This window comes from Lagopus leucura, unplaced genomic scaffold (genome assembly GCF_019238085.1).
Source record: "Lagopus leucura isolate 7727_CA_CO unplaced genomic scaffold, USGS_WTPT01 Super-Scaffold_100004, whole genome shotgun sequence".
NCBI lineage: Eukaryota > Metazoa > Chordata > Aves > Galliformes > Phasianidae > Lagopus > Lagopus leucura.
Window position 1 is genome coordinate 17888788 of NW_024962264.1, and position 6930 is coordinate 17895717.

Consider the following 6930-nt stretch of genomic DNA (forward strand, 5'->3'; position numbering starts at 1 on the left):
TTACCTTGTCAGAAATAGCATAAATTTTTCATCTTACAGACTTTACACCATATCAACCTTACAGTCTTCCCGTAGTACACAGAGGAAAAACTGATTTTTTTGCACCATCCCCTGTTGCATCATGCAGACACTGGAAATCCAGTAAGTCCACAATTTTTAACTAACATGCAAACGAAACAAACTGTTTTTATGTCAGATGTAGGATGAGAAGTTTCTCTAACATGGTTCTAATTCACTGAGCATTTTATAATGTAAAAACCTCTCCTGACAGACAGAACTGATTCCAAACCAGACCAAACCAGACCTGAAGTTTTGGCGTACAGTGACAAAAACAGCCTGCAAAATTACTTTTTGTAGAACTTCTTAGCCTCATAAACATGATCAATTCATATTCGCTCACCACCGCACCAGTATGTACAAAATTGGCACAAGGATTTGGGGTCGAGTCGGCGAATGGATTCTCGTGACAATGGCAGCATTCACAAGCTCTGTCAACGCTGCATGGTTTATTTAATTCAGCAAACACTTAGCTTTGGCGGCAGAGAACAGCAAAGCAATGCAGACAGAAATATTAAGGTAGAAGTGCAGAGAAAATTTTTCTCCTGGCTAGACTCTGTCTAGATTCAAAGGGAAATTGGGGGCTGCAGGGGAGAGGGATTTTTTTGTTGCTGTTGTTTCTGGGTTGTTTTTTCTGAAACAGAGACCTGTTCATGTGCTGCAAAGTGGCAGAAACATGAGGTGAGGTTCATTAAGCGATGAAGGCTTGGCAGCTGACAGATCATGGGACAGATTCAGCTCAGCCTCTTTAACTTTGTTCCTTGACACATTGGAACTGTTTTATTTTTTGCTTAGGAAATATTATCGAAGAGGATCAATGCATGGGAGAGTTGTATGTTCAGCTTGTGGGAATTGGAGACGGCACTGAATAGATGCTCAAAATAGCAGTGGAAAGTACTTGCTTCTTGAATAGGTTAGTATTTAAAAAATTGGACTGTGCGAGTGAAAGATGAAAAACTGTTTCAGAAGAATGTGCAACAAGCCCTTAAAATTGAAGTTTATAAACAAGAGCCCCTTTGTTCAGTCGTGCTGTTTCATTTGGGGTTTGGAGGCTTTTTTGTTCATTTCTGGATCCAAATTGGCTTAAAAGAAACTAAAAATAAATCTTGTTCCAAAATCTTGCTGAAAAAATATTTTTGTTACAACACACAAGAAAGGACATGAGCTTGATGGAGAAGATACATCTGGACACTTCCCATGTCAAATGATTTCCAAACTTGCTACCATCACAGGAGTCAGTAAGATTTTCCTGTATACTGGGGAAATCACAGAATCACAGAATCACAGAACTGTAGGGGTTGGAAAGGACCTCCAGAGATCATCGAGTCCAACCCCCCTGCCAAAGCAGGTTCCCAACATCAGCTCTAAAATGAGGCTGATCACTAACACAGGGGTGCAATCATTGAATATTCCTGGTGCTTCCATGTGACATCTTGCTGACAATTGTTATATTTTGATCTCCAAATGACTTGCAGCTTTTCTGCCTGCACTGCTCCACAACCATCACTGCTGGTGAAGGTCCTGGAGCCAGATATTATGCAGTTGAAAAGAAGAAGGTCTCCAGGGTACGCAATCTGCTGTGAGGCTTCTTCAGCTTTTTGGAGACGTCTGCCCTGCTTTTCCTGAGGAGCATCAGCAAAGCCTCTTCTCCCTCCTGCCATACTGCAGGGAATGTACATCTGCACTACAGTCAGCAGTGGTGGGGCATTGAAACAGGAGGGGTCAGGTGGGGTTCTGAGACAGGAGCTGGGCTCGCAAAGTTGAGTGCGCATCTCTGTGTTCTTCTAATGGTTTCATTTGGCTTAAGCACTGACTTCAACATGCCCTACAAACTTTGAGAGCTGTCCTTACAGTCTGTGCGTGTGCATTAAGTGAAAGACATTAGAATACCTGCAAAATTCCTGCCAATAAAACTTTCCCTGTACATTAGCATGTCTGAATGGCCAGGCTTAACTCACCATCATTAAACAGGCCAGAAACCCTCTAGGTTAAGTGGAAACATAGAATCACAGAATCGTTTGAGTTGGATCATTAAAGGCCATCTAGTCCAAATCCCCTGCAACGAGCAGGGACATCTACAGCACAATCAGGTTGCTCAGAGCCATGTCCTGCCTGACCACCGCTCTTGGTAACCCATTTATTGTAGTAAGAATGGTTCATCACATATCCCCACCAGGCAGCACAAGTTGCTTTCATAAATGGAAACTCGTGTTCCTTTCCCTTCCTGTGGAGAAGGTTGGAATCTTCCCCACAGGAAAATCACTCACAGCTTCGCAACTTGGCAGTGCTATTGAGATGAAGACATCTGCTGTCCCCGAAACTCAAGTGGTGCTGCACATTGTATTGCATTATATAGGTGAAATGAATGTTCTGAGTGGGTGCTCTGAGAAAGCACACCGAAGCCATCACCAGGCTTCCCTTGCCCTCTACATGAGCTAATAGAAAATAAGCAACACTTCAGAATTAAAATAAAACATATATATTTACTATTAGTGACTATCATGGACCCTCAGTGTTCCCACTGCCAAGCCATCAAGGCTCAGTATGTGCATAATGACTAACAGATACTGAAGTTGGTGTCTACTTCAACACTTTCGTATCTCACCTCCAAAGCCCTTCAGACAAGTGCTGTGCACTGCAGCACCAACACAGGCACAAGTGGCAGCCCTTCCTTCATCTGGAAGATCCCTCTGCACCGCGGCTGTGTCTAGTCCTGTTTGTGACACAACACAAGCCAGATGGCAAGGATGAATTTTAAACAACTGCTGCCAGGACTGCTGGAAGCGTGCACCTAGAAACTCTCATTCTCTCCTGTGCTGGAGGCCTAGAGATTAGGAATGAGCAAATGGCCCTCTTTGGCTGTTTTTTCTCTGTTTTTCTGTGGAACAGCTGACATCAAACACTTGTAGGTCTTGATCAACACTGTTGTTTTCTTTGCTGGTGTCATGCCCCAGTCCCATAAATATAAGACCAGAAGATAGTAATCAACCCTGGGGCAATTTTCAGCCCATCCTGCTATTGCACATAACTTTTCAGGCAGAAGGGCCTGTGCCCACAGTCCATCTAGCACAAGGAGAAAAATGCCCTGGAGGCCATTGTGAAGCCTGTGTCATGTCTCTGGTCAGGCCTAGGACTAAGCCTCTACGAAGCTGCACTGCCAGAGCTGAACCAATTCCAGACAGATCTAGCTAGCTTTTTCAGCCCTGGGATTGCCTGGGAGCTGCCTTCAAGGATTTTATCTCCTTTCTTTCCCTCGTCTTTCCTGGGAGCTAGGCAACACACATGCTTTTGCCTGGTGGGACCACCTAGGAGCCAACTGCTGTCTGACTTCCCCAAATCTTTTGCATAAAGCAGCTTACCTAACCAACCCTTAAAGCCTCTTCTCATGCTTCCCGTTGGTCTGCCTCCATAGGCTGCCAGAGATCATTTCTAACACACTCATAACAGCTCCTAACATCCTGTTTCAGTGTCTATGTTCAAAACCTCTTGATGCGTGAGGTTGTTGAGAACCTCAAACTACCTTAAAAACACAGCATAAAATTAAAGAATTAACTGCTCATAGCTCCCAGCAGGGAATCCAGTAATTAATATATAGCTTAATCTACGACTTCTCCAGGCTCTGGCACTTTGGCCTGCAGCCCCTTTGTTTTAATTTTTCTCACTACAGATAGTACTCCTCTAATGCAAAATAATCTGGTGAATCCTCTGCCTGTATCAGGAGTGGAGTTTGCTGTATCATGTGGAGTTTGCTGAGGAAAAAAAAGGCAGTTCAACACAACAAGGTGTTTGCTTTCATTTGAGGGAAACCATAAAAGTTTACTGAAATTCAACTGAAAATGAACTTAAACCCCACTTAAAAATAATATTCCTAGTTATTGAATATTGCTTTTGTTATGGTGAACATTTTATGGATGATCTTTTGTTAACATACGATACCAAGCCACAACTTGTCTGAATGCCAGTGTTACCTTTACATAAATATAAATACCATGCAACATTTCTGTTCTTTTATAAAGGTTTTTGTATGAAATGCCATTTAGATGCTTCATGACCAGCAAACATAAATAAATGTTATTAAAGGTGGTCTTGGCTGAGAGGGAGGTCTGAAAGACTGAATTCCTTGCGGGAGAGGCAAATTAACCAGAGAAAGTTTTATTTCACTATCAACATAGTAGTGGCATGCACACATCAGCTGGTATTAATCTCAGTTATGGCTTGAGGCTAGTGACTGATGGCATGCTATAAATTCAAATTTGGAAGGGAAAAAAAAGGTGATCCTCCTGATTCATGCATTTAAACTCATTTTAAGTTGGATCAGATTGCAGATATCTGACTTCTACGTAACAGCAAGTGTTTGGGCCAGTTTCCACAGTTTTGGTTTTTCCATTCTGCTTTCTGCTGCGTTATCTTCCTGGTGCCAGTACGGACTTCCTGCAATTGGAGGTTTCGGGACTTTTTGAGCTGGAGGTTGTACCTGAACAGCCGTGTTTCACAGCCAAAATGAATTTGTCTAATCCTTTTCAGAATCCATTTATAACTCAGTCCTCCATAACATTCTATGGCAAGGAGCCTCATAATTTAATTACACGTTGCATGAAAAGGTACTGAAATTAGTAAAAGTTATTAAAGTCTTTTAGCCCAGGAGAGCCTTATTAGCTGGCGTCCCTCATTTGTTGGAAAGCCTCGCTGGGCAGGAAGGAAGGGCTGTTGCTGCTGATGGAGGCTTACCCAGGCATGCAAGTTCTGCAATTACTCCTGCTTTTGGCCTGCAAAATCCTCATTGCATTCTTCTGGTGCTCATCTAGTGAATGCTGCTGCAGCTGACTGCTACACAGCTTTTACTGTGCAGTACCTCAGCCAGGCAAATTGATGTCTGTTGTGTCCCAGGGCAGCGGGAGCTGACACTTGAAAACAATATCTACCTCAAGCAGCTTCCTTGGCAAGAAGGAAAATGCGTTCCCCTGGCCCAGCCTCCCCATCTAGCTGCATGTATGGTGGGGACGTGGTCAGAGAGAGGTCAGGGCACTCAGAAAAATCAAGCAGGCATCTTGCACATTCACTGCATCACTGAACTGCTTCAGTGAGCCAGGAGCAGCCTCTCATGTCCTGTGCCAATGGTGCACAGCTGCTGCTGGGGAGCTGCTGCCGATTCTCCTGCCCTCCCACCTCCTTCAAGGGGCCTTCTCTGCAGCTCCCACATCCTGCTGGCAGCGTGGGATGGGCACAGGGAGCTCCAGTCATTAAGAACAAGGCAGAGGCCACCAGGTGAAGTGGGTGTGCAGGAAAGGAACAGTCAGTTCATCTAAAAGAAAGCACCAGTGCGGTCTGCTCTGCTCATTAATGATATATTTGGCAGAATATGTTAATTGGGTGAGGTTGAATTCCAAAGTAGGTCTTGCTACAGCCAGGCCAAGGGTTTTTGTGTAAGGATGACTCCTCCACAAATCACCTAGCAGGGCTGTGACTATTAATTATACTCTGTTCCAGCAAGCACCAATAGAAATTAACATTTTCAGCCTGAGGCTTCCAACGATGTGTGCATAAAACCACCAGCAGGAGCCTTTTTGTAGGGTCAGCTCTGTGCCATGGGGCTCTGGGGGCATTGGCAGGAGGCGGCCAGGGCTTTGCACGTCCACCAACGCTGTGCATCCTGGCTCTCTGCAATGGGGAAAATATCATCAGTCCTGGGCAGGTGTAACAGTTAGTTATTCAGGAGAGGAATTTCTGCCCCTATGAAAGCAGGAAGTGTTGATGTAAATGCGCAAAACTGCTACTCTGCAATTAAAAGTCTTTCCTTTGGCCAGCATCTCTTCTAAGCGCAGTATCCAACAGAACTACTGAAGTTCTGGTTTCCACAGGCCCTCAGGGATGCGGTGCTCCCTTTGAACATCCCAGAGCAGAAATCCCTGCTGGGGGCAGCGAGCAGCCATGCTCCTGTCTGCCTGTCCCTGCAGCACAAGGCACAGGCTCCACTCCCATCCTGGCCACCCCTTTCATCCCTCCGCACACTGCGCATTATCTGATCTGATGAGTCATCGGAAATCATCCCATCATCGCACACTCAACGAGGCGAGGGCTCATTAGCAAGCTACTTTGTGTCACCACTTCTTCCCATACACCGTGTGTTTCCCCTGCATTTTAGGATGCTTTAGGAAAGCAGCTCCTAAACTGCTAACCCTTTAATCTCAAAATAAGATAATCAAACGTGTTTGCGAGAGCTGCGCTAGCGACGCCTTCATCTAAACGTAAGTTCTTACAGCAAAAACACACTGGTTGGATTTGCCTGCTCAAATCTCACAAAGCCCCTGTTGTAGCACAGGAAAGAAAACCTCACTCCTTAAACATGGTAATTCTGGGCAAGAACATTAATGGCAACCAAGAACTGGAAAGCTGGATGTGTAAATTAAAAAGCAAAAATCCTAATATCCTAATACCTATTACATGCAATCTCTATCCAAGTAGCTCTAAATGAGGAACACAGGTTGCTCTCTGATAGAGCTGCAATAAACCCCCAACAGGATGGCATTACAAACCAGCCCACCTTTCAGAAAGAACCAGCACCACGGAGCTTCCCAGTCCGGCAGACGTTGCTCCCTATTTGTCTTCTACTCCACTCAAAGCACCTATCTGTGGCACAAATAATGCTGTGGAACAGAGAGAACAGCATCCCAGAGCTTCGTCTTCCCAATCCCGGTTTGGGACCACCTGACTGGTATGGCAGAGGAGAAAGGGTGCTTTGCTCAGCGCCCCAGCCACCCACGCTCCTCCTTTATTCCCGGCAGGAGGCGTTTGGGAGGTCAGCCCATGGATTTCGATTTCTACTCGACATTGCTCAGTCGCATCACCTTGAAAAGGGGCTACGGGAGAAACAGA